The sequence below is a fragment of the Piliocolobus tephrosceles genome, chromosome 7 (assembly GCF_002776525.5).
Source record: "Piliocolobus tephrosceles isolate RC106 chromosome 7, ASM277652v3, whole genome shotgun sequence".
Lineage (NCBI taxonomy): Eukaryota > Metazoa > Chordata > Mammalia > Primates > Cercopithecidae > Piliocolobus > Piliocolobus tephrosceles.
In genome coordinates this window covers 40,446,467-40,457,951 of record NC_045440.1, presented here as the reverse complement: position 1 = coordinate 40,457,951, position 11,485 = coordinate 40,446,467, and the positions used below count along the sequence as shown (strand labels likewise).

The 11,485-nt window shown below is 41.5% G+C and overlaps 1 pseudogene; it reads left to right on the top strand.

Annotated features, from left to right (window-relative positions):
- The first annotated feature begins 5,123 nt into the window (after positions 1 to 5,123).
- On the top strand, positions 5,124 to 5,678 carry LOC111544201 (annotated as a pseudogene).
- Positions 5,679 to 11,485: the final 5,807 nt, after the last annotated feature.

Sequence of the window (11,485 nt, the reverse complement as noted above, 5' to 3'; positions counted from 1 at the left end):
AACCCAGGAGGCGGAGGTTGCAGTGAGCCAAGATCAGCCACTGCACTCTGGCCTAGTGACAGAGCAAGACTCCGTCAAAAAAAAAAAAAAAAAAGAAGTCAATTCCATTTATAATGGCATCAAAAAGAATAAAATCCTTAGGTATAAATTTAACAACAGAGGTGTAAGACTTGTACATGCAGAACTATAAAATGTTGAAAGAAATTTAATAAGATCTCAATAGGCTGGGCGTGTGGCTTGTGTCTGTAATCCCAGCATTTCAGGAGGCCAAGGTGGGCGGATCACTTGAGGTCAGGAGATTGAGACCAGCCTGGCCAACATGGTGAAACCCCATCTCTACTAAAAGTACAAAAAAATTAGCCTGGTGTGGTGGCGGGCACCTGTAATCCCAGCTACTTGGGAGGCTGAGGCAGGAGAATCACTTGAACCTGGGAGAGAGAGGTTGCAGTGAGCTGAGATCACGCCACTGCACTCCAGCCTGGGTGACAGAGTGAGACTGTCTCGAAAAAAAAGAAAGAAAGAAAGAAAAGATCACAATAAATGAGAAGACCTCACATGTTCATGGACGGGAAAATTTAATATTGTTAAGATGGCAATACTCTCCAAACTGGTCTACAGTGCAATCTCTACGTTGAAAAATTCCAGCTGGCTTTTTTGCAGAAATGTACAAACTGACCCTAAAATTCTCATGGAATTCAAGGGACCCAGAAGAGCCAAGACCATTTGTAAAAAGAACAAAGGAGCCAGGCGCGGTTCACATCTATAGTCTCAGCTATTTGGGAGGCTGAGGCTGGGGGACTGCTTGAGACTAGGAGTTTGAGGCCAGCTCTGTCTTTACAAAAGAAGGAAGGAAGGAAGGGAGGGAGGGAGGGAGGGGGAGGGATGGAGGGAAGAAGGAGAGAGGAAAAAAGAGAAAGAAAGAGAAAGAAAGAAAAATAAGACACAATTTACAAATTCAACATGTGTTGTAAGGCTTCAATAATCAAGATGGTGAGGTATTGGCACACAGGCAGGCATGTAGATCTATGAAACAGAAATAAACCTTTACATTTATGGTAAATTGATTTTGGAAAAGGGTCTCAAAACTATTTAACAGGGAAATAATAGTGTATTCAACAAATTGTACTAGAAAAACTAGGTATCCTCATGCAAAAGAATAAAGCTGGATCTCTATTTCACACTGTACACAAGACATAACTCAAAATGGATCAAAGACCTAAATGAGAGCTTACTATAAAACTGTTATAAGAGGCTGGGTATAGTGGCTCATGCCTGTAATCCCAGCACTTTGGGAGGCGGAGGCTGGTGGATCACCTGAGGTCAAAACTTTGAGACCAGCCTGATAGATATGGTGAAACCCCGTCTCTAATAAAATTACAAAAAATTTAGCTAGGCGTCGTGGCGTGCACCTGTAGTCCCAGCGACTCAGGGGGCTGAGGCAGGAGAATCACTTGAACCCAGGAGAAGGAGGTTGCAGTGAGTTGAGATCACGCCACTGCACTCCAGCCTGGGCGACAGAGCAAGACTCTGTCTCAAAAAACAAACAAACCAACAAACAGAAAAACACTCTTATAAGAAAACATAGGAATAAATCGTCATGACCTTCAGTTGGGCAATGGTTTCTTACCTATGACTTCAAAAACACAAGCAATACAAGAAAAAAATAATTTAGACTTCCTGAGAATTAAGAACTTGTGTTGCAAATGATTCCATCAAGAAAGCAAAAAGATGCCAGGCGTGGTGGCTCACACCTGTAATCCCAGAACTTTGGGAGGCTGGGGTGGGCAGATCATGAGGTCAGCAGTTTCAGACCAGCCTGGTCAACATGGTGAAACCCCATCTCTACTAAAAATACAAAAATTAGCTGGGCGTGGTGGTGGGTGTCTGTAATCCCAGCTACTCGGGAGGTTGAGGTGGGAGAATTGCTTGAACCCGGGAGGCAGAGGTTGCAGTGAGCCGAGATCGTGCCATTGCACTCCAGCCTGGGTGACAGAGCAAGACTCTGTCTCAAAAGAAGAAGAAGAAAAAAAAAACTCAGCAATAAAAAGACAACCCAATTTAAAATGGGCAAATGATTTGACTAGACTTTTCTCTAAAGAAGATACCTAATGGTAAATAAGCACATGAAAAGATGCTCAGCCTCACTAATCATTAGTGAAATCAACACTACAACAAGAGTCTGCTTTACACCCACTAGGATGGCTATAATCAAAAAGATGAACACGTTTTAAGGATGTGGAGAAATAGCAATCCTCAGAGCTTGTTGCTGGGAGTGTAAAATCGCGTAGACTCTTTGAAAAATAATTTGGTAATTCCTTAAAAATTTAAACATAGAGTTACACATAACCCAACAATTTCACTCCTAGGTATATACCCAAGAGAAATGAAAACATACATCCACATATAAACTTGTATACAGATGAATGTCTGTGGCAGCATTATTCATGATTGCCCCAAACTGGAAACAACACAAATGTCCATCAACATGTGTTGATGGCTAAATAAAATGTGGTCTAACCATACAGTGGAATATTATTCAGCTGCAAAAACAAAAACAAAAAAATACTGGCTGGGTCCAGTAGCTCATGCCAGTAATCCCAGGACTTTAGGAGGCTGGGGTGGGAGGATCACTTGAGCCCAGGAGTTCAAGTCCAGCCTGGGCAACATGGTGAGGCCCAATATTTTCAAAAAATTAAAAAATTAGCCAACTGTGGTGGTACAGCTACTTGGAAGGCTGAAGTGGGAGGATTATGTAAGCCCAGGAGGTCGAGGCTGCAGTGAGCTGCGATTGCACCACTGTACTCCAGCCTGGGCAACAGAGTGAGATCCCGTCTTCAAAAGAAAGAAAGAAAGAAAAAAAGAAGAAATAAAGTACTGATACCTGCTACATGCTACAATACAAATGAACTTTGAAACCGTTATGCTAAGTGAAAGAATTGCGTCACAAAAAACACACATTGTATGATGTATGATGTAATTTATGTGAAATGTCCAGAATAAGCAAATCTAGAGAGGTAAAGTTAGATGAATGCTTGTTAAGAGCCGGGTGTGTGGGTTGGAGGGGTAAAAGGGAGATAGGGAGTAATAGTTGATGGGCATGGTTTTTTTTTAGGGAGAATGAAAATATTCTAAAGTTATATTGAGGTGATAGCTGCACAACCCTGTGAACTTAGTAAAAAGCATTGAGCTGTAGGTTTTAAATGAGTCAATTTTACGGTATATGACTTATAACTCAGAAAGTTGTTTTTTAAAAAAATAACTTCATCAATGAGGGGCAAGTAGAAGTCACATACCTCCAGAGGAAACAGAAAAGAAATTGCAAACTTTTCTGTGACATAAATGGTCTGTATCCTTCAAAAACGCCAGTATCATGAAGGACAAACAATGATTGGGGAAATTTGCCAGATTAGGGACACGCCACATGTGATCCTGGACTGGATCCTGGAGAGAAAAATATCTTAAAGGATATATTTGGGACAATTAACAAAATTAGAATGTAGATTATAGATGAGATTAAAGTATTGTGTCAATGTTAAATTTTCTGAACTTCATAACTGTACTATGGTTAGGTAAGAAAATATCTTTGTTTTTTCTTTTCTTTTTTGAGACAGGGGTCTCACTCTGTTACCCAGGCTGGAGTTCAGTGGCTCAATCTTGGCTCACTGCTCACTGGAGATAACGCGAGCTCCTAGGCACAAGTGATCCTCCCATATCAGCCTCCCAAGTAGCTAGGATGACAGGTGTGCACCACCACAACTGGCTAATTTTTAGTTTTTGTAGAGCTGGGGTCTCCTATGTTGCCCAGGCTGTCTTGAACTCCAAGTCTCAAGCGATCCTCCTGTCTCAGCTCCCAAAACGTTGGGATTATAGGAGTGAGCCACTGCACCTGGCCAGTATCTTTGTCATAAAGAAGAAACCCTAAAGTCAGAGGCATGATGTCTGCAATCTACTCTACCATGGAGAGAGTAAAAATCAACACAAAAGGAATATATACATGTTTACATCAAATTATTATATATTACTATATACACACATAAACTTATGTGTATATATGTACATAAAACAATATAAAAACATGTAACCAAATATAATATACATACACACACATATACATGTATACACAGAGAGAATTATGACAAATAGATAAACTTTAAAAAAATCTTTGGATAAAAGATACACAAAAATTTCTCTAAATTATTCTTGTAATTTTCCCACATGTTTGAAGTCATTACAAAATAAAAAGGATTTATAATATAAGTCTATGGGGGCCAGGTGTGGAGGGTCACATCTGTATTCCCAGCATTTAGGGAGGCTGAGGGGGAGGATTGCTTGAGCCCAGGAGTTTGAGACTAGTCTGGGAAACATAGCAAGACCCTGTCTCTGTAAAACTTTAAAATTTGGCCCGGCAAGGTGGCTCACGCCTGTAATCCCAGCACTTTGGGAGGTCGAAGTGCAGGGTTGGGGGGATCACGAAGTCAGGAGTTTGCGACCAGCCTGGCCAACATGGTGAAATCTCCATCTCTACTAAAAATACAAAAATTAGCCAAGTCTGGTGGCGGGCGTCTGTAATCACAGCCACTTGGGAGGCTGAGGCAGGAGAATCACTTGAAACCAGGAGGCGGAGTTTGTGGTGAGCTGAGATCGCACCATTGCACTCCAACCTGGGCGACAGAGTGAGACGCTGTCTCAATAAAAACAAAAAACAAACAAAAACTTTAAAAATTAGCTAGGTATGGTGGTGTACACCTCTGGTTCCAGCTACTCCAGAGGCTGAGGCAGGAGGATCCCTTGAGCCCAGCGGTGAGCTGCAGTTAGCTATGATGACACCACTGCAGTCCAGCCTAAGTGACAGGGGAAGGCCTCAAAAAGCCTGAGTCCAACTTTAAAGAGTTTCCTCTTTTATTTAAAACAAACAAACCAACCAACCAACAAACACACAGCGCTTCCCTTACCGCGCTTGCTGAGCTCCCGCGCCCGCGGAGCTCGCGCCAGGCTCCTGGGAAAGGACGGAGCGTGTTACCCGGGAGCAGCTGCTCCTGTGCTCCTCCAGGCCCGATCGGGCTAAGCAGGCGGCCTCCCTCCCTTCACCTTTCCTCTCCTGGCGGGACCCCGCGGCGGGCGAGTGACTGCGGCCACGCCTGAAAGGCGACTCTTCTGATTCAAGATGAGCAACGAAGAACCTCTTCCCAAGAAAGTTCGACTGAGTGAAACAGACTTAAAAGTTATGGCAAGAGATGAGTTAATTCTAAGATGGAAACAATATGAAGCATATGTACAAGCTTTGGAGGGCAAGTACACAGATCCTAACTCTAATGATGTAACTAGCCTAACAGAGTCTGAAGAAAAACTAAAGCAACAACAGCAGGAGTCCGCACGCAGGGAAAACATCCTCGTAATGCGACTAACAACCAAGGAACAACAGATGCAAGAGTGTACTACTCAAATCCAGTACCTCAAGCAAGTCCAGCAGCTGAGCGTTGCCCAGCTGAGATCAACAATGGTAGACCCAGCGATCAAACTTGGTTTTCCTAAAAATGAAAGGTGAATTGGAATAAACTAAAGACAAACTGGAACAAGCCCAAAATGAACTGAGTGCCTGGAAGTTTACGCCTGATAGAGGCCTGATGGCGTCGGACTATTCCGAAGAAGTAGCCACCTCCGAAAAATTCCCCTTCTAGAACATGTAGACACTTGAGAAATGTTTCCGTTTAAAGAATATAGAGGGAGAAACAGAAGTCTTAAGTCTGTGACACACTGTGTCTTCAAACAGTTTGAAGGAATGAAAACCTAGAGATTTTAAATCATGAATTGAACATGTAAAATTTCAGTAAAATGTAAAAATGGAATATGCATCGCTCTTAACCTTGAGCATAGTGACTTAGAGACATGTGTATCAGTTTTGCCAATAAGACTGTGGACTTCATTATTGCTGTTGAACTTCTGAGTCAAAACTCAAATGAGGTGAATTTTGCCTTTAAAGGGTTTATTTGCTGAGAACCAACTTTTAATAGTCACGAGAGAATCAAATAGATGTCTGTACAAGGAGCACATATACTTAACCATTTAGTTTGGGGCTCTATATTACTTGCTTAAGCCTTAATCAATGTGGTTTTATTCAATGGTTTGTTCTTTGAATGGTTGTAAAAACTGTAGATTATCTTACTGAGGACTGTACGAACATGAAGGTGTGGTATGAAAACTTCAGGTTGAAACTGTTTGAAGTATTATAAACATTCATGTCACAACTAGATTGTATAAGGATATTAGCTGTGATGAGACTCACTGCATTATTTTTTTAGTGAATTTTATGAAATCCCCATTCCATTCAACAGGCACATGTTTAAAAGAGCATTGTCGTTGGTGTTAATGGGGGAATGTGTTCCTTCACTGTATTTGGCCCTTTTGTATTGCACTCTTGAGAGTAAATTAAATATTCCTTGAAATAAACAAACACACACAAAAAATTTTTACAACAGATATGACAAGGGGTTAATAGGTATTAAGTCTTTTTTTTTTTTTTGAGATGGAGTCTCACTCTGTCACCCAGGCTGGAATGCAGTGGCTCCATCTGGGCTGACTGAAACCTCCGCCTCCCGAATTCAAGCGATTCTCCTGCCTCAGCCTCCAGAGTAGCTGGGATTACAGGCCTGAGCCACCACGCCTGGCCCAATAGGTATGAATTCTGTCTTTATGATCTCATGTGGCACAGTGAAAGATGCAGGTACCTGAAGATCAAAGAGGGTTTCTCACATTGCATGGGCTAAGTTTTCCCAACTCTCCTTGTTTGCCTTACTTCCAGGAAAAGGGCAGTTCCCTGGGCTCTGCATGGTTTCTGGCCTTGACCTTAGCTGACTGCACAGAGAAAATCAGAGGTCACTCTTCTCCAAATGGAGCCTCCATCACCTGATTCAACACTTTACGACCCCATGTCTGGTGGATAAGGCTATTCTGGTTTGGCTTTTTTTGGACTATGGTGTAGGATTTTAGATTTATTCAAGTGATTTTTTTTTAAACTATAAAATGTTACAAACACAAGAGTATTTAAAAAGACATATGTTCATTTTTGGGGATAACAATAATATAAACATCAGTGTTCCATCCATCAGGCTACGAAACAGAGTAGTATTCCCCTCTCTCTGCCCCAAACCATCCCTTCCTTCCCCCTCTGCTCCTGACTTTTGTGATAACCATCCCTTTGCTTCTCTTCCTGGTCTTGATCACCAACATGTATTTCCCTAAACAATACACTGTTCAACTCTGCCTGTTTTGAACTTTGTATAAATGGATCTTATTGTAACGGGTTGTTTTTTTTTTCCTGTGACTTACTTATTTCACTCAATGTTATGTTTTTGATGAATTTTCCCTATTAAGACTATCTTGTTAAAATCTGCTTATTGAATTTTAAAAATAAATATTAATTCTGGATGGAAGGTCAATAGATGTTTGTTAAATTCTCTGCATTTCTAGAATTTTTCCTGCAAGTTAAATTACATTAAATTTAAAAGTGCATGCTTGGGTCTGCCTTTCAAAAAACTTTCTAGCCCAGGTGCAGTGGCTCACGCCTGTAATCCCAGCACTTTGGGAGGCCATGCAGCTGGATCATGAGGTCAGGAGTTCAAGACCAGCCTGGCCAAGAGGGTGAAACCCCATCTCTACTAAAAATACAAAAATTAGCTGGGCGTGGTGGTGGGCACCTGTAATCCCAGCTACTCAGGAGGCTGAGGCAGCAGAATTGCTTGAACCCAGGAGGCAGAGGTTGCAGTGAGCCGAGATGGGGCCACTATACTCCAGCCTGGGCAACAGAGCGAGACTCTGTCTCAAATAATAATAATAATAATAATAATAATAATAATAATAATAATAATGATAATAATAAACTTTCTAGAGTCATGGATGAGGATGATTTGTCAAAGTGTATGGCTGACAATCATGTTTTTCTGGGCTTTTATACCTGACTACTTTTGTGACCTTGAGCTATTAATCATGGATCAGTTGCTAGCCTTGTGGACCACTGGCTATATACTTAAACATTCTTTTTTCTCTCTCTCTCTCCCTTTAAAGTAGGGAATAGGATTCACCCCGTCATTTTGTTGTGACGTAACATTCTTTGAGGGACGTTACTGATATTGGAAATCAGATTTAAAGAATCTAACAATGTTAAGATACATCATTTATTTAACACTTTCAGCTTTCTGAGGAAAAAAGAAGAAAAGGAGGGAAGGAGGGGGGAAAGAAAGAAAAAAGAAGAAAATGAAAAAAAGACCACCACAATGAATTTACAAATCCTCCCAAAGTGCATCATAGTATCAAGAAAACACAGTAATCGGCCAGGCGTGGTGGCTCACGCCTGTAATCCCAGCACTTCGGGAGGCCAAGGTGGGCGGATCACGAGGTCAAGAGATCAAGACCATCCTGGCAACATGGTGAAACCCCATCTCTACTAAAAATACAAAAATTAGCTGGGAGTGGTGGCATGCACCTGTAATCCCAGCTACTCGGGAGGCTGAGGTAGGAGAATCACTTGAACCTGGGAGGTGGAGGATGCAGTGAGCTGAGATCTTGTCATTGCACTCCAGCCTGGGTGACAGAGCAAGAGTCCATCTCAAAAAAAAAAAAAAAAGGAAAAAAGGAAAATACAGTAATTAACGCCTTCTGCCAGGATCAACCTGTCTTGACCTGACTCATTTTCTAACATGCCAAAGGACGGAAGAAGCCTTCTTTCCGGACCCTTCTGTTTCTCATAGAGAGGCTCAGCCTGTATCCTACGTGACTGGGAGAGTGGGCAGTTGCTAAGAACTTGGTAAAGTGGTAGAAATACAGTTAGACCAAGACAAGGGATTAATACAGTAGATTAAGCACATGCATCCATTTTGTTCCCTTCTGAACTTTTACTAAAACAAGAATAAGAATATGCTTTTTTCTGTTATTTTTTGAGACACGGTCTCACTTTGTTGCTGAGGCTAGGGTACTGTGGCGCAATCATAACTCACTGCAGCCTTGAACTCCTGGGCTTAAGCGATCCTCCTGCCTCAGTCTCCCAAGTAGTGGGACTACAGGTGTGCATCACCATACCTGGCTATTTATTTTTAATTTTTTTGTAGAAATGGGGGTCTCATTATGTTGCCCAGGCTGGTCTTGAACTCTTGTCTTCAAGTGATCCTCCCACCTCGGCCTCTCAGAATGCTGGGATGACAGGCATGAGTCAGCATTCCTGGCCAAAACAATACTTTTTAAAAAGATGTAACAATAGTGAAGAGAATAGGAATGTAGGCAAAAACTTTGACAACTAGAAAGCAGATGTTCATGTGATTCCAACTTAGAAGACTTCAGGGAGCTGGATTCTCAAGACTGCAGTAAAAGAAGCTCACAAGTAGTTAAAATTACACTGAAGAATCTTGAAAAAAGGGAAAATTGTCAGCACTAGGTACCTCTGGAATTTGGGATTAAGGGAATGGCTTTTTAAGGAGGACTGGGTAAAGCCGTATATGAAAGTGAAATATCTAGATCTTCCTCCCCAGTTGTGCACCACTGGGCAACAGTTTCTCATCTACATATGATCAATAAATTAGGTGTATCCTCTAGAGAAGATAAAACAGAAAGTCTCTGGATTGGCGGATGCCACCCACATTTGAGGGTATAGGCAACATATTCAAAAGCCAGAAGATTAAGAAACAGTTTGTGAGAATATTTTTGTTCTCAGGAAATATACATTGAAGTATGAAGAGGTTAATGGACATTATGTAGCAATCTCTACTCCCAAATGGTTCAGAAAAAATAAATACTAATTTATGTGTATGTGTTGGGGGCAAAATATTAAATGTGGCAAAATGCTAAAAATTGGTAAATCTGGATAAAGAATATATGGGCATTCTCAGGACTTTTCTTGCAACTTTTATCTAAATTTGAAGTTACTTTAAAATAAAAAGTTTTTTTTTTTTTTAAGAGAGACAATATGCATACTGAAAGCTGAATGCAGAGAACACCAGATCCTTTCTGCCTCTACCCGTTGGCTATCAAAAGCCCTATGGCCAGATCCTTACCCTACAGAATAATATCCCTCTCTATGGAGTTTGAGCACCCCAAGAGAAAGGACTTAATGTTACTTAACTGGGGGATTCTTTCCCCAACAGCCCACTGAAAATGACTCCTATAGCACTCTATGCCCCACCCACATGGTCAGATCTTCCAATCACCTCTTTAGTACTCCACACTTAAGCATAAACAGACAGCAGAGAGGCAAGATAGATACCAAAGCAAACAGAAAAAGCCCCACTTAGAGAATTAGAGATTATGCAAGGGGAAAACCTGGGGGGCGGAAACTATCATTAATATTCTCTGAGAGATAAGGCGTTACATTCATGAAACAAGAAGATCCTCTTCTATTAAAAGGAACGTTCAGAGAATAGAAAATAGCCCGTAGAAATTTTTTAAATGTTAGTAAAAATGAAGAAATCCATAAAAAATTAGAAAAATAAATTTTTAGGAGTATCCCAAAAGTAGATAAAAAAGACAAAGAGATAGAAAATTAAAGAGAAAAGGGGCCCGGCCTGGTGGCTCAAGCCTGTAATCCCAGCACTTTGGGAGGCCGAGACGGGCGGATCACGAGGTCAGGAGATTGAGACCATCCTGGCTAACACGGTGAAACCCCGTCTCTACTAAAAAAATACAAAAAAACTAGCCAGGCGAGGTGGCGGGCGCCTGTAGTCCCAGCTACTCGGGAGGCTGAGGCAGGAGAATGGCGTGAACCCAGAAGGCGGAGCTTGCAGTGAGCCGAGATCCGGTCACTGCACTCCAGCCTGGGCAACAGAGCAAGACCCCACCTCAAAAAAAAAAAAAAAAAAGAGAAAAGGAGATAAAATAAGATTATCTATCTGGTGGATCCAAAACCCAAACAATAGGAGATCCAGAAAAAGGGACTGGATCATGAAATAATGATGCAATGAAATAATTAAAGAAAACTTATCAGGACGAATAACAAATTGTCAAATTGAAAGCCCCATTGAATGTCTGACACAATAGATTGAAAGACTTACACCAAGATACATCACTGTGAATTTTCAGAACATTTGAAACAGAGAAAACTCTACAAGCCTCTAGAGACAGAGTGGAATCTGAATGATTTTGGATTTCTCCTTAGAAACTCTAGAAGCAAAAGGACTACAGAGACTATGGAAAATTATTTTCAGGCCAGGTGTGGTGGCTCACACCTGTAATCCCAGCACTTTGGGAGACCAAGGCAGGTGCATCACCTGAAATCAGGAGTTTGAGACCAGACTGGCCAACATGGCAAAACTCCATCTCTATTAAAAATACAAAAGTTAGCTGGGTGTGGTGGCACATGTCCATAGTTTCAGCTACTCAGGGGGCTGAGGCAGGAGAATCACTTAAACCCCAGGAGGTGGAGGCTGCACTGAGCCAAGATCACGTCACTACACTCCAACCTGGGCAACAGAGCAAGACTCTGTCTCAAAAAAAAAAAAATTTC